At 43.5% G+C, this 25,459-nt stretch overlaps 1 protein-coding gene across 3 annotated transcripts in view; it reads right to left on the bottom strand.

Annotated features, from left to right (window-relative positions):
* LOC124404623 (serine/threonine-protein phosphatase 4 regulatory subunit 1-like) overlaps window positions 1-25,459 on the bottom strand; it is a 107,150-nt gene that overhangs the window by 21,197 nt on the left and 60,494 nt on the right. The window contains exon 1 of one of the 3 annotated variants that reach the window (XM_046878948.1): window positions 14,714-15,041. The exons of the other annotated variants lie outside the window; for them this stretch is intronic. The gene's annotated coding sequence lies outside the window, so the exon portion shown is untranslated. Of the gene's footprint in view, window positions 1-14,713; window positions 15,042-25,459 lie in introns of those variants that run through there. 3 annotated transcript variants of the gene reach the window in all.

Raw genomic sequence — 25,459 nt, forward strand, 5'->3', positions numbered from 1 at the left:
CGCGGTTTAATTAGAGGTTCGCTAATCACGCTGCGGATCTATCTTGGTATTATATTACTTTGGTTTTTATTGTGATTCGTTAAATATTTATATGATATAACAACTCACGAATTTTTACACGTCGCAAGATCATCTAACTGCGATACGTTTGAGTAGGTACATTGTATGTATAATTATACACATAGTGTGTACGTATTCCTAATTCTTTCTTTCTTTTTTTACAATATAAAATTATAAAATATTATCAGCTTGTAATAACAATTTAAATATTCTTCCAGGATGAAAAAGATGAAAACTATAAGTACGTAGAGAAAAATTTGCGCGTATAACAGGAACAGAATGAATAATGATCAGTTTCATTCATTTGTTTATTTATTGTTATTTTTTTCAAGAATTAAGGTAACCGATAATTTGAGTTTCTAAAATTTCCCGACTTTATCCTCTCGTGTCAGTCAAAAGTAATATAACGATTACGCTGTCTTGGCGATTGTAATTTTGACAATTTAGCAAATCTTTCCACTTTTACTCACATCTTGAAGTTTTTCTAATCGAATCTGTTCTGTATAATCCATGCGTACCTTCACAGTGCATTTCGCAATGATTGTAATATTTTCAAAGTTTAAAACATGGTCGAAAATCCCCAACTTTTCCAAGAGTTTCCCACGTTTTTCCAGGTAGACTTTGGGCAACCCCGAAGGAACGAAAGCTGTGCAAAATCACCTCATCGTTAGGAAGTAAAACAGGCACTCGTGGGAAACGGGAAACCCGGGAATTACATCGTATGTCGGTCACCCCGGTCGGGATGATCCTACCTGAAATCGCCCCTCGCGAGGCGTTTGACAATAGAATAGACTGGGAATGCATTCTATTATACATACGCACCGCATCTACGCGCATCTGTGCGTTAGACAAACCTATATAGGCGATTCGCACGCGTCACTGAATCAAGCGAATGCAAAATGACTTAGTTAGTTACTTTATGCCTCGACTTTCGGATGTATTATATATACAAAGACATAAAGCCGCTAACAATTATTTATCGGTTCAAAGAGATCGTTAAGCGCATTATATTAATAATTTATAAAAAACAAAGTAGGTATAATCATGTTGATTATATACACGATGAACAGATTTGTAAATTGAAAGTTCAAAGACGAAGTAAGACTGCGAAAAGTAAAATTCAACTACGCTGTATTAACATTGTATAATTTTCGCCAATTTCCCGCTACCAAGAAACCATAAAAAGTTGCAAGTGTATTACAATAGTTTTTAAATTAATTCCTCCGTTTCTACGTCTGTAATATAATCTGTTACATTGTACGCACCGCATAAGATATACATAATAAAAACGTGACAAGTGATGGGTTGATTTTAGAAATTATTTAAAAAAGCATCAAAAGCACCGTATTTAACACCACATGCCAAGCATCATAGATGCATATTCGATATGCGTAGAAGGGCGTTAAATTTCCATTGATATATAGCCGTACGTAAACGTCACGTTAAATGTATAATGAGACAGCAACGCGACTAAGTCGTTACTAAAGAAAATTTGACACTTAGTAATTCAAGCATTCAAATGATTATGATTAGTTATTAAGCGTAGATATATACGCAGGTATATGACTGTAAACATATAAGCGATCCCCCCCTCGATGAAACGATAATAATACAAACACGGTTGACTTTTAGAGGAAAAATTATACGATTCTCTTCTTATTTTCCGTGTTCGTTTTGATATCTTTTTTTCTCCTTTCCATTCCAAACTAACATTTACGATTCGTTAAATGATCGTAAACGTCATGTACATAGTTTACCGCTCACTGATACAGGTATACATATATATACAAACGGACACCTTAGGAATAGAGACGCGTGGTGAAAATGAATTTTCCGTATCTTATCGGGCAAGTAAGCGATTAAAAAAAATATCCGCACAACCCAAATACCGAAGAATTACACATTTGATACGACGAACATCAACGAAAACTTGCAAATTTACAAACACCATTGCGACTGTACGATTAAACCATACTATTAAATTACAATAGCGCAAAAGTTGGCGAAATTTCACGGTGAAAAATGAATGGAAAAATACGAAGGAAATCAGAAAGAAAGAAAATTAAAATAAAAACAAACTTATTACCACAATATCTTGTGACAACATATCAGTATCAATATCAATATCAATATATATATATATATATATATAATAATTCGCGAAATGCATCACGCGACTCATACCTACTTACAGTAAACTCGGTATTTGGTTGACATTTGCCGGCATTGTGATTATATAGTAAGTAACGTCTCCATAATACCATTAATAGGTATAAGGGACTCCGCAGGGAGATGAAGAAGGAATGTTGTTGTTGTGCCGGGATAGAAGGAGGCGGAGGGGGGCGAGAGGGGGAGAGGGGGAGAGGGAGGAGGAGAAACATGCACGAGTCAATGCACCGCAGGGGAATGCAACGACGCTGTTGATGCTGATGCTGATGCTGCTGCTGCTGCTGCTGCTGCTGCTGCATCGCGACGCGCCAAAGCTAACCTCTCTTCGACACATATATGTATATGTATAATAGCGTCAAAGTGCATTTACTCTCTTTCTCTATTTCTCTCTCTGTCTCTCTTTCTTTCCAGTCAATGCGTATACAGATATATATCTATAGTTCTAGTTCCTAGAAGCTGTAGAGTACACGTATAATTGCAATTCCTAACCGGTCCATCATCCGACGAATGCAATGATTGATACTTTATACGAACACGATCGGCGTGGAATCGTAGAATAAGAAAATTCGTTTAAAACATTATCGAAAGCGTTTATCTCCGATTAAATTGTTTATATAATTAATCGATGAATGTATTTTCAATGCAAGTTAATTAAGGCTTCGTTTCGTTTCGTTTCGTTTCCTGCCTTCGTTCATTTATATTCATATACATATATGTATATATAAAATCGAGAAATTACTTTGTTGCAATTTAACAAACAGACCGTTTGTCTGTAACGCGAGTCGTGAGGAGCGTATCAGCAAAATACCCCCGCATGCCGTATATTATAGTCCGCATGGAGGTCGAACGGACTTATAACGAGCGGGCAGGCGAGCAGGTGCGCGTAAATTCGTCGACCGCTTTTCCCCTCGCCATGCAGCGGCCAAGGAGAGTGAGAGAGAGAGAGTAAGAGTGAGAGAAAAAAAGAGAGAGAGAGAGAGATAGGGGGGCAGGGTGATTGTGCACCCTGGCGTATGCGTGTTCGGGCGCATATTGGGTGGGTATATAAATGGAACACACGACGTCTATCCTCGTCAACACAAAGAGCAGAAAATCCCCTCGTGGTTTTACGGTGCGGCATGGCAGCATGGGAGGAAACGCCCGCGCGTGCAAGCGAGAAAACTGCCGAAAGGAAAAAAGATGAGAAACGGAAGGAAAGAGAAAGAGAGAGAGAGAGATGCGATACGCAGCAAGAATTGCTCAAAAGTTTCTGTGTCTTTGAAAAAACATCGTCATCTTTGACTCAATAATATATATGCATACAATATATGTATATACATGATTATATTATGCGTAAATTAAGAAATCATATTTTTTTTTTTTTTTTTTTTTTGGAAAGACTTTGTTAATATCACGTATACTGGTTTGCCACAATGCTCCGATTTAATATTCTACTCCGAAATGTTAGAAAACTGCGAAATTCTTTCGTTGAAAGTGTCTCGTCTCGCCTCGCTCCAATTTTTCCATCCGCTATCAATTCAAAATTTTGATAAATAACCGTCGCAGTTCAACTTGCTTGTATGAATAATGAATATCGACTCACAGGCTAACAATTACCCGTAAGCAATACCGCCTAAAATCTCTAAGTATATGATCACTTCCGGCATTAGCAATAAATCGTTGAGTGATCAATCGTCGTCGTTTCGTCGCGAGGCCTTTTCCCGTTCACACGGTGCGATAAAAAACATAGAAGATTTTACTCAAAACTGCAGAAAAATAGGGACACTTCGGAGAATTTGATAAAAAAAAAAATAAATAAATAAAATAAACAAATAAATAAAGTACCCATGCACGTCAACTAAATTCTTTACTATAAATGTAGCAGATTTTACTCTGCGCACAGTAGTGATCGGTTCACTGATTCTGAAGTAAGTTTTGTATTTGACAAAAAAAAAAAAAAAGTTTTTTAAATAAAAAAAAACCCTGCGTGCCACTCCATTTCCCCGCAGTTTTGAGTAAAATCTGATCTTTTCGTCTCTCCGTATAGAATCAATATACACATGCATAAGCATGCATGCATGCATGCACGTACACGCATATATATATATATATATATATATATATATATTTATATATATAATTATATACATACACCTGTATATACCTGCAGATGGAGGGAGATACGTACCTACGCGATCGGCAACGAGGAGTACAAGCAAGAGTAGCGTGTACTACGATTCCGTATCGTGAGTTTGGTTGTCGGGGGAAGGGTGGAGGGGATGACGCTGGGAAGGTGGTGGGGGTGTACAACGGCGTGTACGCGAGTAGTTATAGTATAGAGGCAGCGGATGCCACGGCCACGGTTAGTGGCGTCGACGAGGCGATTTCCGCGAGTGTGGTGGGAGGGGGGGGGGGGTTAAAACGCGCCTGCGCGTCGTCAAGCCGCATCGTCGTACGGAGTGGGCTACGTCCGTTGCGTTCGTCGGTCTTTTGGCGTCGCGGCGGCGGTGGTGAATGAAGACCCCCACCACGACGACGCCCGTCGTCGTCGTCGTCGTCACTACGCAGCACGCCACACCGCAAAATACCTCGTGGCGATCCGAGCGAAGCACCGCTTTCCACAAGACTGATTTCTCTACTCTCTGCTGTTGTATTTTACTTGCGCTCCGCCGCCGCTTCTTGCCGCGGAAATAATGCGGCCTCTTCGCAAAATTACGACGATACAACAGCTTTTCCTCCCCGTCTATATAACATCTTTATATCTTTCACTCTCTTTCTCTCGTCGTTTACTTCGTCTATTCCCGCTGCACGGGAAGCCAGAGAGAAGGTTAGCGAGGGGGGAGGGGGGAGGGGGGAGGGGGGAGGGGGGAGGGGGGAGGGGGGAGGGGCAACGCAGTTTTTCGCGAAAACTGGAGACAGAGACAGACGCAAACGAGGACCTCCTTGCGATACGATCGAGAGAAGAATTTATTTTTCAACTATTGCGTAAACTTGCAGTAAAAGTTACACGATTGCACGACGATGCGCAAGCTTTTCCGTACACCTATCTATAACAGTTGCCTACGTCACAATCATCCGTCATGAGGAAAGAGAGAGAGAGAGAGAGAGAGAATTTTATCACCTGTAATAAATTACGCAACAATTTTTATCTCCTCTACCGCATCAGTGTGTGCCGTGCCTATTAATATACCCACGTTATATATTACAGGGTAGGTATATTTATACGACACGTGTAACGAGATCGAAAGTTACCTAAAAAACAATACCCAAGAAGAAGAATCAGAAAAAGAAGAAGAAGAAAAAAAGAATAAACAACAATTGCCACTAATACAAAGGTGAAAAATATTTTTAGAACTGAGTAATAATAATAATTCCTCGACGCGGTTTCGCGGTAACATTCGAAACGTTCGGTTTCGTTCTAGCAACAGGAAAAACTGTGCACTAGAAAGGTGGTGGCGCCATACGGAGTGGAGCAGGGTTGGCGCATGAGGCAAAATGTCGTATTGATTCGTACGAACGAACGAAGAGACCCAACCAAACTGCATGCAGCGACGCTGCGCGCCCCCCTCCCTCTTTCTCGCTCCTTTCATCTCTCTCTCTCTCTCTCCCTCCCTCCCTGTCTCCCTCGACGACCGGTGCATCCCCAGCCATTGGGGTGGGTCAGGGACACGGAGAGTTCGCCGAACCGACCGTGTGTACAACACAACGTTGTCGCTGGTACAGCAGCAGCGCCAGCCAGCTTGCCTTTCTCTCCCTTGTCTCATCATCATATATATATATATGTACACACATGTGTATAATCTTTGAGTTGAGCGTGTATGCTTGTAAATATATATATGTACACATACATACGTCATACGTATATAACTTGAACGTGGTCCCACCCTTACTTCCTCCCACTTTGTAGAGATCTGAAATAAATTTACACCGCGATATGTCAAAGGTGTAAAAAACCGCGCGTATGTATTAAACATCAATTTCAACTGAAGTAAATTAAAGTGCTTTGGATAGAGAAAAAAAAAAGACACATGTAATGAAGAAAATCTATGCAACTGCCTATGTATAGTGAATGCGCAACAGTGTGTCATTATATATCTATATATACATCAAATCAGTTACGTATAAGTATATAAACCAATATATTACACGTTGTGTACAAGTAATCGTGAGGTTCGAAAATGCGCAACGAAGAATTACGGCAAAATCATGAAAAGCCCTAGCAAAAGCACAGAGACAGACCAAGATCGTCGCTACTATACGCTACTTTGGCGCGACCGACGAGAACCGCATTCCCGGCCGTGACCTTCGTGAGGACATCGCCACTGCCCCCCTCCCCCTTCCCCCTCAACCCCAGCCCCGCCAACACCACCACCACGTCCCTCGCAGAGTAGTTTCCCCACCCCAGCAGCCACCGTCCCAATCCCCATCGCCGTTCCCGCCGTCGCCGCCGCCGCTGCCGCTGCCACACGATATGCCGAGCGTAACAACAACGCGAACTGGTCGTCCCGTCGTCACCACGTGACCCGCGGTCTGCCTGCGACGTGCTGCTGCTGCTGCTGCTGCTGTTGCTGCTGTTGCTGCTGCTGCAACGAGCGTGTGGAATCGGTCGTCGTGCCGTATCGTGTAGTCGCCTCACTCGTTGCTGCCGCTGCTGCTGTTGCTGCCTGCCTGCCTGCCTGCCCCCCCCCCCCCCCCTGCCCGCCACACCGGCCCCAAAACAAACGCAGGCCGCGACACGACGACAACAACGGCGATGGGAATATGATCTCGGCCTTGTCACTGTGCACCCTGCTTGCCTGCCTGTCTGTCTGTCTGTCTGTATGTCCGCATTGACCGACCGCAAACTGCACTCACTGTATGTTTCCCCGCGTAAATGTTGTCCGTCACAGACGTACCGAAGGTACACAGAACGGAGGTTTTTGCACACTTCGTTCTTTCGGATAACCACCGATGCACATGCGAGCGAGCGAGCGAGCGCGGGTATTACGAAATTTTCAGTGATTTCAATTTTTGGTTAATCACCGATTCTCGCCGGTGGATTGATTAATCGTCATTGTTTATGCGAGTCCTAAAACATCGCGTTTGAAAACAGCTTTCGTTTGAACGTACACGTTTCGCAGGTTTTGTTCAGGGGCGAGTTCCGCGAAAATAGAAAATAAGATAGAAAAAAAACTCGAACAGGGATAACGTAAAAGATGAAAAGAAAAAAATCCCCCACGTAGGTATACCCATAAAAATTATACATTAGAAACATACCTGATACGTACGAGTATAAGTATAGCGAGAATGACCGTCACCTACTTGCAGTTTTCGCATACTACACATTGTATTGTATTGTACCTGCATTACATTTATGCATATATGTATAGCTACTTATTAACGGTTCTTTGTAAGCGCCTTAGAGGAAAGCTGGCAAGCTCGCAACTACTAATTCAGTCCACTAAACAGACGCGGTATAGGTATTTAGGTCTACATTATGTACGTGCAGATGTATAACCATCAAAAAAGTCTGAGGGGTAGACGCTAAATCGGGGGTGGGGGGGGGGGGGGGGGGGGGGGTGTCTACTCGCTACACGTTAGGCCTCACACCTACAATCCGTATCCGCAACAAGAATCTTTCTCTTTTTAATTTTCCATATCCGCTGACTATCCCCCAAAGGAAATACGTCCGAAACATCAAGACTCGAGCATCGATACGAAAACCTGCAGTATAGATATATAAACTAAGATGCAATATTATGCATAAACACAAATTGCAGAAATAATGCATAAATATAAATCACATCGTAATGAAAAATGACAAAATCTCTTTCAAAGCTGTGTTAAAAAGACAATCAAAATACGTTTATTGGACTGCACATTTGCGATGCTGTTGCAGCAGCGGGAAGGTAACGACTAATTTCGGAACACCCTTTACATGCATTACATGTATACATATATAGGTACGCGACGTACATGTGCATATGTATGTATATATGTATATATATATATATATATATAATATACAATACAGTTAAGGATGCGTCGCGCACATATGGTGGAGCGGAGTCGACGCGTGTATGGATATCCGCGTCGACCGACCGACCGACCGACCGAGCCTATACACATGATAAAATATGTATGCATAGCTACGAACACGAGCGCATAGCTGCAGCGATCGGCCGCTGACCCCGTTGCCGTCTTTCTCACTTTAACCTCGCGTAACCCCTGCCTGACGGCGGCGGCGACGACGGCGACGACGACGCCGCCGAGAAAGATGCAAGATCAAACAACGAGGAATTATGAATGACTCTCTCTCTTTCTCTCTCTCTCTCTCTCTTTCTCTTCTCTTCGTCTTTATCTCTTCACTTCCACTGTACCGCACAGTGACTCTTGGTGACGGACTCGTTCGCCCTGCCGCGTTCTCCGTATCCTGGGACAGGCTCGTCTCTTGTCCCTCAAATATTTACACCAAGAGTAAAATGATATAAAAATAACAATTTATAGTTTCGAAAGATTTTGATTGCTTGCCATTTGTATACTAGTGATATAAACTGTAACTGTAAGAGGCACAAGTGCATCTCGATTCGATAATCGATCGAAGGAAGCAGTTATTTAATATAGAGTTCAACAGACGTCAAGAAAAAAAAAAAAAAAAAAAATAGTATCTCTGTTTCAACGAGTCAAAGAACAACCTAACGAGACGAGATCTGATGATAAATATCGAGAACGTAGAACGACGTTTTATCATTAGTTTTTTTTTTTGTTATTTTTCGTTTTAGCAGGTACTTCGACTACTCGACAACCATATCCTCTAACTGTAGAACATCCGATCGATTCATTCATCAATCTATCTCATCGGAGACGATATATACAAGTGCGATACTCCCCACTTCTTCTACACCCATAGAGTAATCATAAGTTGTCGGAAGTGAAAGTTTTCCAAGTATATACTTGGAAAAACCAAGAAACCCGAATTACATTATCGACCGTTGACAAAGCAGCTCCTCGAGCTATTAGATAATCGATCCAATTCGTTATTTTCAAACGTTGTTAGTCGTTTCATCAGAGAAATAAAAAAAAATAAAAAAAAGGGGGAGGGGGGAATCGCAACAGCTTTGCCAGCAAATCACGAGTTATCCTTGCGTTAACGTTGCTGAAGGTACAATAGTAACCTCATCGAAATCAATTATCTATCTATTATACACTCTCTCATCTGTTCTAAATCTCCACATTCGGAATTCGGCTGATAGAATTCTTACGTTGCTGATTCGATCCTACATTGTTGATTGAACTGCACGTCAATGTCTCTCTCTCTCTCTCTCTCTCTCTCCTCAACCTACTCCAATTAACCCCATGAACTAGTTTCCTGCACCCTTGCCTGTCCCCTCGTAATATATGTATATTCATTGCAATTTTCACAGTTTGATATATATATGTAGAAAGAATACAAAAAAAATATACAAAGACTCGTGTCCTTAAAAATTACGAGTAGGTACGACAATAACGATACAAATATTTCCTCCAACTTCGGTTAGAGTGTACCTACAGGTAATGACAGCACCGCCAACAATAATAACAATAACGATAACGCCACTGACCTCAGAGGGATTCGAAAAATCTCCTCAGTAGGTACTACAGGTATACAGACATGCGTGCGTGTGTGTGTGTGTGTGTGTGTGTGTGTGGGTATGCGTGTAAATGGTCGGTGCACCGTGTCGGCGAGCCAGTGGTTACTACACACCGAACGACTGCTGCAGCCGGTAGGTACACGGTGGTGTTGTTTACTGTCTGGAGAAAACGAGGGAATTTCTATCCGCGGTCAGACGAAGACGAAGACGAAGGACGGTGATGACGGCGAGAGGCTCCTACGACGTACAGGGAGGGGGGAGGGACGCCAATGATCAAAGAGAAATAACAGTATGAAAAAAGGAAAATGTAAGTTTCTCGATGAAACAGAAAAAATATTTTTTTTCGGGCTACAAATAATAATAGTAATTGAGAAAAAAAAAAAAAAAAAAAAAAATATATAACAGCTAGTGATGACGATCCAACTAATCTTCCCGAGGATCGTTTTTCTTTACAAAAGGTTTCACAATCATTATGAAACATCACATTATACACGATGCATTTTAATTACTATATTAAATATCATTTATACGATTGCACCGATTGAACGTGTGTAGCCCTGCCCGGCTAAGGAAAACTCGTATGTATATGTGAATAGACACATGAAACGTGAATGATTGGGGAAGGGGGGGATAAGAAATGACTGGAATCGATTCGAAAAGACGAAGAGGGAGAGAGAGAGAGAGAAGGGTAAAAAAAATGATTATACTATATTATCAACGCAGCACACAAGTACGGTGCATTTAGATTTCATTGAATGAATCCTCAACTGGGACATGCGAATAAAAGAAATAAGATAAGAGGTAGAAAGAGAGAGAAAAGACCAGCAGAGTTCGAAAACGCGATAGTAGATGCGTACATACATGGTTATAGGTATGTCACGTCACAGCAATTAATCTACAATATATTTATTTGCACTTGTCGTTACTATAGACGAGAAAAATCGCGGCACGCACCGGACGCACGTGCGTGTACACAGACAACCGGGCATCCGTATCTCCCTCCCCCTCCCCCTCCCCCCCCCTCCCTGCCGCATCATCCTCATCGTAATCGTGGTTGTCGTCACAGTCATAGTCATAGTCAGGGTACAACACGGCTGCTGACGAAGAGACGATAAGACAATGCGTACACCTATACATATACGTGTATAATATATGTATACTGAGAAGAGATACATATCGGCGCTAGTGTGTAAAGATTAAAAATTATATATGCAGCGTGTAACGTGTAAAACACCATATAATATTATTATACGCATCTGTACCCCGTCTATACGTAAGATGAAGTTAGATAAGGTTCAATGCGTTCAGAAAAAATAGAAATAAATAATATATATACATATAGGTAATATACATATATATATATATATATAATAAGATTGTCGGGAAAAACAAGACGAAAGGGGTAGAAGCGGTGGAGGACGAGGAGGAGGAGGACGAGAATGAGAAAAGAAAAGAATGAATAGGAGGGGGTGGGAGGGGATACAGCGGCGTTAGCTCCTCCGAGTTAGTTCTCATGCATTCCGCACTGTCATGGCGTCTGCGGTCTCTTCTTTCTCTCTTTCCTTCTCTCTCACTACGTCTGGTGCTGTTGCTGCTGCTGCTACTGCTGCTGTTAGTAGTGCTGTATCAGAGGCTCTATCATCACCGTACGCGAAGAGAGCAGCAGCAGCAGCAGCAGCAACAGCAACGGCACCACCACCACCACCACCACACCGTCGCCGCCGCCGCCCACTGCACTAAATGGTGCTCCTCGAGGAGAGAAAAAAAAAAAAAGAGAGAAGAGAAGGCCTCGCTGCGCTGTACCCGGTGTAAACAGAGCCACTGCAGGCCGCCGCCGCCGGAGCCGCAAGCAGGCAGACGTCGACGCACGTGACCCACACAGGACCCCTTTCCTCTTGTACGTATCTACACTTCTCTTGCGTACGGGAGACCAACATGTACGTATACATAAACGGCGAATGAGACGCGTGCGAATCGAGTGAGGATGAAAAAGACGAGGCATTAAATAAGATATAGATTTGTACGCATACACACAGCTTCATACAGAGGTTTTGTGGAAACGCTATAAAATCCTAATAAATCTGTAATCATTTCCTCCTCGTCGATGATGCTACACTTAGTAGTCGGACCCGACGCTCAGGCTCGGTATATAGATATACATGTCCGCACATGATACGTACAGTATATGAGTAGTGGCAGAATGGCGAGTGAGTTGAGGAGGTTTGTTCTCTCTCTCTCTCACCGCATTCCTATATATATATATATATATATATACAAATAACGTAGTATATATCTATATAATATGTGTAATACACACACACACATCCAGACCCTACTCCTCTTCCAATCACATGATATACAGTGACCTCGAATGACGCGCGTTTATACAAACGCACAGATATTATATGCATACATATTGTATACATACATATATATATATACTTGCAGGTATATAATGTACTACAAGGAAGTCGTAAAACACTGTCGACGTCGCCGGTTGGTCGGTCGGTTTGCGGTGACGTACGTGCGAGAAGACGCCCATGTTATACCTATGCGCAGGTAATACACGTGAATACACGCGGAGGGGGCAAGGAGGAGGAGGGGGAGGAGGATCAGATGTAAAACGCCAAGACAGCTAACCTGTCCGTTACACTTACAATTATTTAATTACGCACCACACGTGTGTGATTTATTATTATACACACCACCTGCCACTTTTTTTTTCGTCTTCATTTTTTTTTTTTTTTTGTTTCTCATTCTACCTTATACAAGTGATATTATAATTATTACACGTAAAAAAAGTAAAATGTTCGTCGTATATTCCGCGCTAAGTGATAATAGTATTAATAGGAATAACGACGATGACGATGTCGTCGGATGAGGATGGACAAAGAATTGAACCGTCGATCGCACGCCATGCAGGGTTATACCTGCATCATTTAACTCGAATGGACCTTGCGTTTCGACTACAGGTAGACGACGCCGGTTTCCAATTCCCTCCGGTCCTGCTGGGTCTCTGGTTCCCCGGTTGTTCCCCGGTTCACTTCATAGCTCGCTTCGAAGGGCCGACATCAGCAAAAGCAAAAGCAAAAGCAAAAGCAAAAGCAAAAGCAACAGCGAGGAGTCGGCGAGGCGGTTGCGTGCACGCGTCGGCGTCGGCGACGACGGCGGCGAGGAGCTCGGCGTTATGTTTGCACATCCGCGGGAGCGATGAACTTAAAGTCTCGGAGAGTTCTTCGCCGCCGCCGACGCCGACGCCGACGCCGCCTCCTTATTCTATACCTACTACTCCAAGACGGTGACGGCGACCGACGGTGGCGTCGTTACCGGTTACGTTCACCTACGATCCAATTACTATAATTGATCGGGTTTTTTTTTTTCGAAATTTAAAAGATTTTTGTTCTTCATACACTACCATGATAGATTAAGCAAGCCTCAATTAAAGAAGAAAGAATAACACGAATCATGATAAAATAATAACGCATCAATTTTCACCCCACTTTATTTACTATTAAACACGACTCGAGATATTTTTTCGGTACAGAGGTAATGTAATGCGTTAGTCAATGAAACGATTGTATCAAGATCCAAGAATTTCAAAATAAATTACACATTGTATGCATGTAGGTGGTGTAATAGATTTTGTGCTCAATGTATCAAATGAAAATGGTACCGGAGTTTAGATCCTTCAAAAACCGATGTAACGTTTTTACGACAATTGACAGAAAAATGAAACAAAATGCTGCAGTAGACAAAGAGAGAGATGCGAAAAGATAAAGCCGCAAGAATGTCGGCGTGAAACAAAAAAAAAAATTGTATCGGCACACGGTAAGTAGATAGATATATATATATAGGTAGGTAGGTGAGTACCGTTAAGCGACGAGGTGTACAAGTACCGCAAACTCGAAGTATATGTTTTAAATCTTTCCCTCTCCCTCTCCCTCTCCCCTTATTACGATTATACCCAACGAAAATGAGCGTAAAAAAATTACCCACAAGTACAATACATTAAATAATCAATCGTCTACGGATTTATTTTCCCCATATATATATATATATATATATATGTGTGTCCGTTACTTTTTCATTTTTTCTTTTTTTTCTTTTTCGAATACAATAAATAAGGAAAGAAAAAAAAACGGCCGTAAGATGGGATGAAACGAAACGAGTGTGTTTAACTCGACGCAAAAATTTTCAATCATCGATTTACGGTTTTCTTCGTTTCGTATTTGTTTTTGTTCTCTTTACTTATCTCGTGCGTATTATTATGTATCAAAAACATAATAATATTCGGGCAAGTTGAGAAACCCTGAGAGCATGGCAGCGAGAGAGTCAGGCGACCCCCGGTAGGTAATACTTGTTAGTAGGTAGAAGATACGGAGCCACAGAGGCGCGTCAATGCACGCGAGACGACGACTCACGCTGTGAGAAATATATGAATGCACCATCGAAATTCCATTCATAGGCGTGTGTATCACGTGTATCGTGTACATACATTAAACGCGCGCGCACGCACACGCAAACACGCACACACATGTACGTACATTTTATTGCTCAGTGTGCCCGAGGGTCAGGGGGGTCAGGGGGGGGGGTATTACATAACTTTTTCCTTGGGCAGAAAATATCCACAATTAACTGCAGTGAGTAATAACACATCGAAGGAATAATTCAACGATTTATGACAATAGAAAGGATAAAATGGAAAACGATAAAAAAAACAAAAATAAAAAAAAAAAACACACATTCGGGCTAACATGATCCCGTTATCAATCGATCGTACAGCGTTACAGGTACACATACCAAGAAGCATTTGTAGTTGAATTTATATTGCGCCGTTTGAAGTGTAAGTATAATATAATCGCGTGTACGCGAGTGTTGAATGAGTGTGTACGTACCACGTGGCGGTGAAGCAGCAGCAGCAGCAGCAGCAGCAACATCTGAATCGACGATGAGCTGCGCTTTGAGATGGTGGTGGTGGTGGTGGCGGCGATGATGACGTTAGTCTTCCCGATTAAATCGAGCAAACAAACAATGATTCTGAAATTGTTTACCATCTTATCTATCGCCGGACGACGAAATCGCGGTTGTAGTCACGACGGTATAGTCAGAGTTTATATTATTTCGGCATCGCCAATGAGAATTTAGAACGTCGTACGCTCAAAGTTCAACATTCACTCCAAGTTATAAAGCACGTGCGTGTACGTAATACACATGCCATGTAAGACATGTATAATCGTTTGGATTTTAATTAAAAGAAAGATTTCTTCTTACTTTTGTGGTTAATTTTTTTTTTCTTTCTTTCCTCCTTTTTACTTCTTCCTTCTCTCGTACGTGTGATTTTCTTCTGTCCGGTCGGTTTTTTGTCAATTCCATTATTATTATTATTATTATTGCTGGTGTTGTTGTTATTATTATTAGGAATGACAGTTAATCCCAGATCATTTTCATCACCTGTGCAGTGTGTTGCATACATATATATATATATATATATATATATATAGTATTCAACGCACACAAACACGAACGACGAACGATGCACACTGTAAAGACACTTCTTCGTATAATTCAAATTCTTTCGCCGCATGTAATAATGTATGTATGTATATATATACAGTGTTTACCCACACACGCCTCTCTCTCTCTCTCTCCTAATGCCACTACTGCAGCCGTTTATAATTATACGATAATAACGCGTGATTCATATTATCATTGATCGAAATGCCTCATCTTCCAGCATAAGTAACATTATAGGCAAACGAGTAACATTTCGCCGGTTATTCGGAACGTGGACGATCTTTTTCAGACCACCGACTATGCCAAAGTAGAGACTTAGGTTAGGGTTGGGTTGAGTAGCAAGGAAGGAAGGAAGGAAGGAAGAAAGAAAGAAAGGAAGTAAGTAAGGAAGGAAAGAAGAGAACGGCGTCTGTGGTAATGCCGGGTACACACACGGAGGGTGGCGGCTTACGGAATGGCGGGAGGAAAAAGTCGCGTTGTAGAAGTGGAAACGGATCGCGAGAAGAAGTAAGAGGGAGGAGGAGGAGGAGAAAGAGGTGGAGGAGAAGTGAAGCGAGTAGAAGTTAGGAGAGAACAACACGAACCAGGACACGTGTGCGGAGCGCTTCCTGCCGTAGACCGGAAGTGCCGTGCGTCCACCACCAGCCGCTGACTGGGAGGGTGAACGCGCTCGCCGACTTTTTCCTCTTCTTTTCCTGCACTTTTCCTTCTTTATCCTTCACTCTCCCTCTCTGTCTCTTACTCTTCGAATGAACGAAACTACTGTGCTGCATACGCGAATTCTTATTTTTTACCCCCCCCCCCCCCCCCCCCCCCCCCTCAGCACCGTTCCTAATTCGCATTCGTCGATCTTGTTTTGCATTTCTTATACATGAATAAAGTTTTGCAGTTGATGCTCGCGATCCCCTCCTTCCCCCACCCTCGCTTTCTCACTCTCTCGTCTTCATCAGAGATGAAATCATGCCACGTCTCGGATTCTCGGTGAAAAAGGGGGAAAAAAAAAAAGAAGAATTACCGACGATAAATCCTTCGTAGAGTGAAAACAAGAGAAAAAAAAACGAAAAAAAGGGGAAAAAAAAAGAGGAACAGGAAGGGGACGGACTTGGTGTCGTTGTACAGTCTGTACGAGAATCTCAACACTTGCGGGAGCAACTTGTTTCGGACCGTTACGACGACGGTCAACTTGATTCCCTTGGCAAATTCTATTCGCAACAATTGTTATTCCTCCTCGTGGGCAGGATGTAAACACACACACACACACACACAATATAATGTGTAAGTCCATTCGTTGGATTAGGTGTGTGTGTATGCATATCACGGTTGGTCAGTATAAATACATACATATATATATAAATGGGTGTGTGTGTGTGTGAGAGAATTTTTTTGCTCCTTACATCCGCCACCCCGCCTTCTACTACTACGTCGTCGTCCGCGTCCCCGGGTAAACAAGGAAAACAATGAAAAAGAACAAACACCAGCCTGACATTTAAGGAAGGAATGTTATACACACTGTAGGTCAGAGAATTATCGACAAAGATGACGAGAAGCGTCGTCCGCGCTTCTTTTTTTTTTTTTTTTAAACATTCTGATCCGATCGCACGAGATATTATTATTTGTAAATTCCTATTAATTTATTCCCGAATCCGATTTAATCCCGCAGTTCATACAACTTGGTCACTCTTATTCACGATTTCGAATGAAATAATAAAAATACTTATCATTATTATTATTAGTATCAAGGTTGTTCTAGTTTCTCTTGCATTTTTTTTTTTTTTTTTTTTTTTTTTACACCGCTAGCGTATTTTCAACCGGATCAGTAGTAGTGACCAATCGTTCGTTGATCGACGTCTCGGCAAAAAGATGAAAAAAAAAATAAATAAATAAAAAAGCCCCACAGAGTGTGGCGGGGGAGAAACTTTTGAAAAAGAAAAAAAATTACGGAAATGAAAGGAGACCGTCTGGCGTTGTTGCCGGTGGTGTCGAAAGTAGCCTGGAACGCGCTTGAACTTCCGGCTCTCCTTCCGGCAGCTTCGTTTACGTACCGCTACGATGGCGGCGTTCGTCGTCCTCGTCGTCGACCCACGTGTTCCACACATTCATCAATATATATACATATATATATATACATACATATATATATTACACGCTGCTCTTGATTCCGCACCTTGGATCGATCACTCGTCGTTTTCATTCCTTTCTCCCTCTCTCTCTCTCTCTCTCTGTCTCCCTTAACTCGGATTAGCGACAAATCACGTCCTGATCCCGTCACCCGTCAGGCATCGCATCGGCGAAGAGCCTCACATTCGTCGGCGCACATTCACCGTAAAATACCACGGATACAAGTGAACCACTTCTATACGTATATCTACTAACTCCGCTTGACGCACGAAAATTTTCGAGTCGATTGGCGGAAGAGCAGCTGTCCGCCATCGTTGTACCACGGAACAGCTCGCTTATTGCGAGAAGGCGCTCACTGAACGGAACACAAAACTCTTTATAACACCTTACATACGTAGCACGTAGTCCGTACATATTCGCTTGCGCGCGCGCGCGCGTGTGTGTATGTGTCTGTGTGTATGTGCCTGCGTGCGTATACGTCTGTACATATAAATACACACATCAACTGCGTATAATCGCGCCGTGCCGTGTCGTGTCGTGTCGTGTCGTGTCGTGCCGTACCGTACGAAGCCGTTCCGCGACTACGTGTGTATTCGAAAAACGGTATTTAATAACGCACAACGCGCGCACTCTTGTCAACCGCGCGAAGAGCAGGGAAAGAGGTAGGCAGGCACGTTAGTATGGAGGGGAAGGAAGACGAGGAGCGAGGGAGGGGGGAAAGAGAGAGAAAGAGAGTGAGGCGGGGTAGATCCGGGAATGATAACGAGAATCAACGCGGAGTCGAGAAAAACTACGGCCAAACTCTCTTGACCTCGTCCTCGTCCTCGTCGTTGTCGTCGTTGTCGTCGTCGTTCGTCAGAGAGTCGAAGAAACCTTGTCGTCGCAACAACCACGAACCTGTATCACGGACACTCTCAGTCAACGAGGAGGGGAAGAACTGCGCGGCGACGCGGCCCGTCCCACACTGAGACGGATCGGTGGCGCGGCACGCTCAACACCAACACACTCTGGCGAGCGAGTCGGATACTAGAAGGCTTCGGCTCGTTTGCTTCGCTCGCGCTCGCCAGTCCGTCCCGTTCCGTTCGTTCATTTGTCCGTTCCTTCGTTCCCTCGTTTCTCCATGTTCCTTAGCGTTCCATCGTTCCTTCCTCCGTCCGTCCACGGATCTGACGCACGCACGCACGCACGCACGCACGCACGCAGTGGCGGAGAAGAGAGGCGCGAAGACGCGTTGCAGGAGAGATCGAGAGAGGAAAGAGAGACGACCGAGGGGGCGGGAACGGGGACGGGGGATAAAGCAGACCCGTTATTTCTCAGAAACGCCGCCGCCAACGGCAGACCTGCCTGCATCGGCTACCCGAGCGCCGGACAGACGGCCGCGAAGCTAACCCCCCTTCCTTCTTTTCTCTTCTCTTCTCTTCCCTTCGTTTCGCTTCTCTCCTTCGGTACGTACGTCCGGCGAAATTAAGCGATTCGCGCTAAACGCCGCCGCCGTAGCGAGACCGTTGTCTGCTGCCAGATGAGATTGCCCCGTCCGACGAACGCTGGAAATTTTTCACCGTTCAACGACTCTGTGTGATCCTTTCCCGACAACGAGCCCGTCCATATCGGCAGAACATGGATACTTTTCGAATCTGCGTTTCTTCCGAGGTTTCTTCCGTATTTACTTGGATTCCTCGGCATTTCCTTTTCTTCTTCTTATTATCTATTTTTTGTACAATTTTCTATTTAATTTCCCCCGCAACATTTACGCTATACCTGCGTATTCTTTAAACGATACGCGTCACGTGAATAAAATCATTGAAAGGATCACCCGATTGTTGGAAGAAAAATAACGTCTCGTTTCGATTTTTTTTTTTTCTTTTTCATTTTCTTCTTCTTCTTCCTTTTGTCCAGCATCTCAAAAGATGTACTCTCGTTCTCATTTATTTTTACTAGCTGCACGAAAAGTTCCACGCGGTCAGGGTCGGTATCCCGTGTCACCGACATGCGTGTTTCGAGATAGTGCATCTCTTTCTCACGAATTCCGGGAGGACCGTCGGTTCCTTGGCCCGGATTTGCCGGTGAAGGAGAAGGTACGGATGTCCACTTCCACCCTCCGGGCACGACGTCGGCGTCGTCACTGAGGCTGCGCGCGGCTGACTGCATGCGACACCGCACAGCGTGCCTCTGAGAACTGCAAGTTTCATTAACGGTTCCCGCACTCGTGTATGAGCGCGCCTGCGTGCGTGCGTGAGTGTGCGGCGTGTATCCTCTCGGCACGCACGTTACAGAGACGCGGGACACACGCGTGTACGTGTGTGTGTGTATGCAGAGACGAGACTTGCCCCCAGCCCCGCCGATCCCAAAGAGACCTCCTCGGTCGCGTGCATTCCAGCGGATGCCGTATACCAGGGATTCAGGGCCGACACTAGCGACGCGCGGGCTCCCTCGGGGTCGGGGAACTTGATCTATAAATCGCAGGGGTGGTGGGATCTTTTCTGGTTTTTTTCTTTCCTTTGATTTTTTTGCATTTACAAACATCGCTGAGAAATTTACTCGCGAGTTTGCTGAGAATGTTTCGCGGAGGTGAAAATCGTATCGTAAGAATTACTAATTTTCAAATGACACTGTTGCGTCGAGTGGTAAAAAATTAAAACAATCCTTAGGAGATGTAAGATTGAAATTTGAAGAGGGTAGAAAAATCCTGAAAACCAACCTGTATAACCCATTTCTTATATTCTTTGCATATAATATGCAACGTCGAAATGATAAGATTGCTTGGTAACCGGTTATGTGTACTTTTTTCTTTTCCTTATCGATAAGCCCCGCTTCGTGGAAATAAAATTCACATATTTTTCGTCCAATTTTTTCCTCCCAGATGAAAGTGTTTAATAAACATGTACGGATCGATACAGGTTTCCTTCGCTATATACGTTAAACGTTAAAACACGTTAATTGACAAGAGACGACAGTTTTGCACGATTTTGAAAATCCTGTCGTATTTCTATAACAATAGAATAAAATACTTAATAATTTTAATCCTGAATAATTTAGATTCCCGTTCACTTATACGGCACTAAACTGCGATACAAGAAAATTCAACGAAGCTGTACATGGATGGTCAAAATTTCAATCGACAAACCAAAAGTATATAGATAGGTATTATATAGTACAGATGACGATCCAGAAACGAAAGACGTGAGCATGATACACATGGTACAGGGTACACGGTATTAAACGGAACAAGTCGACGGCAGCCATCATGAGAATCGAGAATAAATTTAGAACTAAAAATATCGCGGTCCATGCTGATAACAGCTGAATCTCAAGAGCCGAAGCATGGATGCGAACGAGTAGCGCGATGTTTTTCGAAAAGACTTGACGACCGGGAATGTATCAACAAGAAAGAAAGAAAGAAAGAAAGAAAGAAAGAAAGAAAGAAAGAAAGAAAAGAAAGGAAGAAAGAAGGAAAAGAGAAGAAAAAAACAACGAAATCATTCAGAACCATAATACATAAGTGAAGAAAAACAAGGGCCGTGCGGCGTAGCTCCGTGAAAATATCAATGAATATCGTAGTCGTCGTAGTCATCGTCGCGTCGTCGTCGTCGTCGCGTGAACGTAATAATTATCAGAGGGAAAATACGGGCGCGACGGCGTGGTGGTGGTGGCGGTGGAGGAAGGGGGGAGGGGAAGGGGGAGGGCAGGGTATTCCCCTCGCGGTTTGCCCCTGAGTTGAACTCGGCAAGAAGGCAAGCAGACTGACGCCACCCGTGCCGCTGCACGCCACGCGATTGTATGCACGCTGCACACGTTAGTGTAGAGGTAACCGTAGTATGTAGTAGAATAATGGACGACGACGACGACGACGACGACGACGGGGACGAGGACGCCTCGTCGTTGCTGCTGCTGCTGCTGCTGCTCTTGTTGTACGTTACACTACCACACAACTACGCATTGTAGTACTCGCGACGTATGACGGTGGTGCTTGCGGTTGTGGTTGTGTTGTGGTTGGTGGTGGTGGTGGTGGTGGTGGGTACTAGGTATACAGTAGTATCTCGCCCTCCTCCCTCCCGTCACTCTTTTCCATCTCTTTTCCCCCCGCCGTAGCCGACGCCGCCTCGCGGCTCAGCCGAGGAGCGCCACATTCATAAAGGTTCGCGTTTGCTTGCTTGCTTGCTTGCTTGCTTGCATGCATGCGTGATACCGTAGTTCGTGCGCACCCCGGTAGTTGTGGTGCACTACCTACATCCAGACGTATAAGAACACACGCAGAAGAGATATGCCGAGTGTTATTTTGCCCTACGTTATACTTACACATATGTATATTAGTCGAAGCTTATATGCCTGCAACGAATTATTTCGCGAGTCAATTTAGTCAACCTGCACTTGCACTTGTACTCACAGTCTGCACCTTGGGATCTTTTCGAGATTGTTTTCTTTATATACCTCGAAGAGAATAAAAAAAAAAAATATACACATATATATGTATATAACATTCATTATTCTCACGGTTGAATTGGACAGAGAAAATCTATAATAATAATAATAACAATAAAAATCATGGTAGGAAATGAAATGAAATGAAATGGAAAAAACAAACAAACAAACAAACAAATAAGATATTACGAAGATAGAAGTTGATAAATTATTTTTGACAAGATTGCGTTATGCAAAGACTCCAACGATAAGAAAGGGAAGTTTGTATATATATAAGTTGATGAGAATGATATTTGGCGGTGAGAAGGGTAGGAGGAGTAGAATGAGGGCGAGCTGCAAGCGGTGCAGCGGCTCAGCGGTATCGGGTGTGAATGACTCGACTGGGTAGGTTCGGGGACCGTCTAACCGTGGGAGGAGGCAGGAGAGGGCGGCGTGACGTCAGGCGTCGTGCATCACGAACATGCACCAATACACGGCTCGAAATGTCACAGAGGTTCGAATGTGTGTGGGACCGGAAGCGGGGAGTATCCGGCGTGGCTTGTGTGGGCTTCTCTCTCTCTCTGTCTCTCTCTCTGTGTCTATCCACCTCCCATGCTTCGCGACGGTATATGTATATATATACCGTTTAATATACGTACAAAGTGAGGTGTACGAGGTGCAAGGTTTTTTTTTTTTTTTTTAATTGTTATTATCATTATTATTTCCCCCCACCCCCGCCGCTCTTTACCTACCTTATGATACCGGTACGTAAAGGTATAAAACTTTCATTCATGCACGTCGTTCGTTTCTACATATTTTAATCGTTTTTCTCTTCACTTTATAATCTCTTGTACTTATTTCCAAATTCTTTGTCTCTTCTCGTTATATGTACATATGTATAATACAACAAGTTTTCAAACCTACTATGTTTATGTATTTAATATACTTTAGCCATGCAAGTTTTCTTTGTTTTTCAACTTCTGTAATATGTGTACTTATGAATGGGCAAAGGCGAACCGGACTGTAGATATTCAGTCTTGAATTGCGGAAAAAAAAAAAAAAAAAAAAATTAAATAAGAAAATAAGAAAAAGAAACAAGAAGTAAAAAAGCATTGACCGAGTCTGGCGCGATCGAATTGGGCAATTTGCGAATGTAGAATTTAAATTGGCTGGAAGGATAATCGATTGAATTTCGTCTCGTTTTGTTCGCGCTCGAGTAACGCTCTAATCGCCCGCTAACAACTAGTCAATGGCGTTGTAGTTTTGAGAGTGAGAAGCAGAGGAGGAGGAGGAGGAAGATGAAGAGGACGAAGAGAGGAGGTTGAGCTTGAGTTTGAGGTTGTGGACGGGATACGCCGCGGCGGTTCTCTTCGGCAAAGAAGCGAGACGAGGGCGGGAAAGCTAAGAAAGGAAAAAGAGAAGGGCATGCAGAGATAGTATCAGAGGGGCGGTTAACCCTCGGAGCCTAGCGCCGGGTTTCTCCGACACACGGAGGCGCTTTTGTCCGCAAGCGACTCTGCGGCTCTGCGTCGTAGGTAAACCTAACCTAACACTCGACTGCGTTGGATATACCCAAAGCTAATGCCTATGGCATGACGGGCGCTGCCGTGTATGCGTGTATGCGTGTATGCGTGGCATAGATATAGTCGATCAATGCCACCACCACCACCACCACCACCACCAGCACCCCGAGGGAACCGCGGCGGCCGGCATGCATGCAGGCACTTCTAGGAAACGCTGAGCGACCATTTCAAGGTTGCAGGCCCTGAAGCTTCCGATTGCGGGACGTGGAGAGCGGCACGTTGCCCTCAGGGCGGGCTATTCTCTTTGGGGTCACCGCCGTGCCTCCGTAGGCATGCATCCCAAGTGCATGAGCCTGGAGTGCGTCAGCGAGCGCCGACAGAAAATATTACATTTTTCTTCGATAGGTATAGGAGTTGGTGGTGCGGGGTGAAAATGGCGCCGAATTTGAAGAGATGCGAAAGCGAGAACTTGAAAATGTTTTGGTGGCGAAACTTGGAAACTTGAAGTAAAGAAATGAAACTTTAGGAAGCCAAAGTTCGGAAATTGTGAAAATGCAAAATCAAAATTGTCAGTTCCGTAAATTTCTGACTTGGTCAAATTTCACATCTTTCTCCGTTTTGAGTTTTCGATATTTTTTACGTTCGGATTCGTGGTTGACTTTTAAGTTTCGCCACGAATTAATTCAACCCCGCCGCTCGTTGGTGCATCGAAATTCGAAAGGGGGTTTTGAAAGTAAGGTTAGATTTTGAAAATAATTAATTTGACGAAGTAACGTCGTTGTAATCGTAAGAAGGACATTGCGAGAGATAAAACTTTTAATTTCATACAATTTATTCAACACAATTCCACGATTTTTCATCCTCCGTTTCTGCAAAACGAAAGACCAACTAATCGTAAACTAAAAAGATTAAAAAAATCAAGCTAACTGTAGTCTAAATTACACTTTTTCGAATTCGGCGTTTACCTCTGTAGGTTGTAGATTTATATGCAAGTTGCAGTGAGAGTAAGCGGGGGGGGGGGGGGGGGGGGGGGAGTGATTAATCAATTCTATTGATCACGTGCCGTCACCCTCAGGTGACGCCTACACCTCGAACGTATGGCATTATACGGTCCGTGCAGTTATTTGAGATTATACTTACGTGGCTGCCACATGCGAAAATTGATATATATTATTAAAAATGATCATAAATTAAAAGAAAAGAAAGAAAAGAAGAAAAATTTCAACACTAATCATACTGTATTTACAAGCAATTCAAATGTCGGTAACTTTCTCGTACTTTGACAATCTGTGCAATTGCCAAAGAGGAAGTATGAAAAAACAAATAAAAAATATTACCGTATAGATGGATTCTCTCCCCCCCCCCCCCCCCCCATCGTTTTCACAGTGTGCATAGGAAATACTCTTATACATATAGTTAAAACGTCTACCGATACATTTTCATATTGTAGATACACGTAGATATACCCGCTGCAGGAATATACGAGCACCTACTTAGGCCATCACGGAATCATCCAGTGCACAGAACGTGCAAGCTTGCACATTAGGTATACCGCATACCGACCGCATGCCTATGACGTCTAACTGCATATATATAATATACGTATAATACCATGTAGAAGTGCACGTCTGCGCATACTTCACCGCTATTCTATAAGATGTTTATACACCAGGAATTAAAGTGAATAAGATACTACACGCGTGTATAGAATGTATATAATAAGCAATGGATGCAAGAGAGAGAGAGAGAGAGAGAGAGAGAGAGAGGGAGGGAAAGGGATATAGAGAGTCAGAAGTAAAGAGGAGGTTGGTGGGGTTGAGTTCGTCGGGCCCGAGGTCCCCGCCATTCGGAATCTAATTTATTTTGAAGAATTTCGAGAAGGGCAAAACGCGCGCGAGTCAGGCGCGTCGATCTTTGAGGCGCCGCCGTTTAGGATGCATTATGCTGGCGGGTGGTCGGTCAGCGCGGGTGCGACAAGGACGAGGATAGCCCTTCAACCTCCTTACACACACACACACACACACACGACACTACACATATTCTCGGGCCAACAGACCCAATATGATAATTGGGCATGCAGGAGAACGA

Source organism: Diprion similis, chromosome 3, assembly GCF_021155765.1.
Source record: "Diprion similis isolate iyDipSimi1 chromosome 3, iyDipSimi1.1, whole genome shotgun sequence".
Classification (NCBI taxonomy): domain Eukaryota; kingdom Metazoa; phylum Arthropoda; class Insecta; order Hymenoptera; family Diprionidae; genus Diprion; species Diprion similis.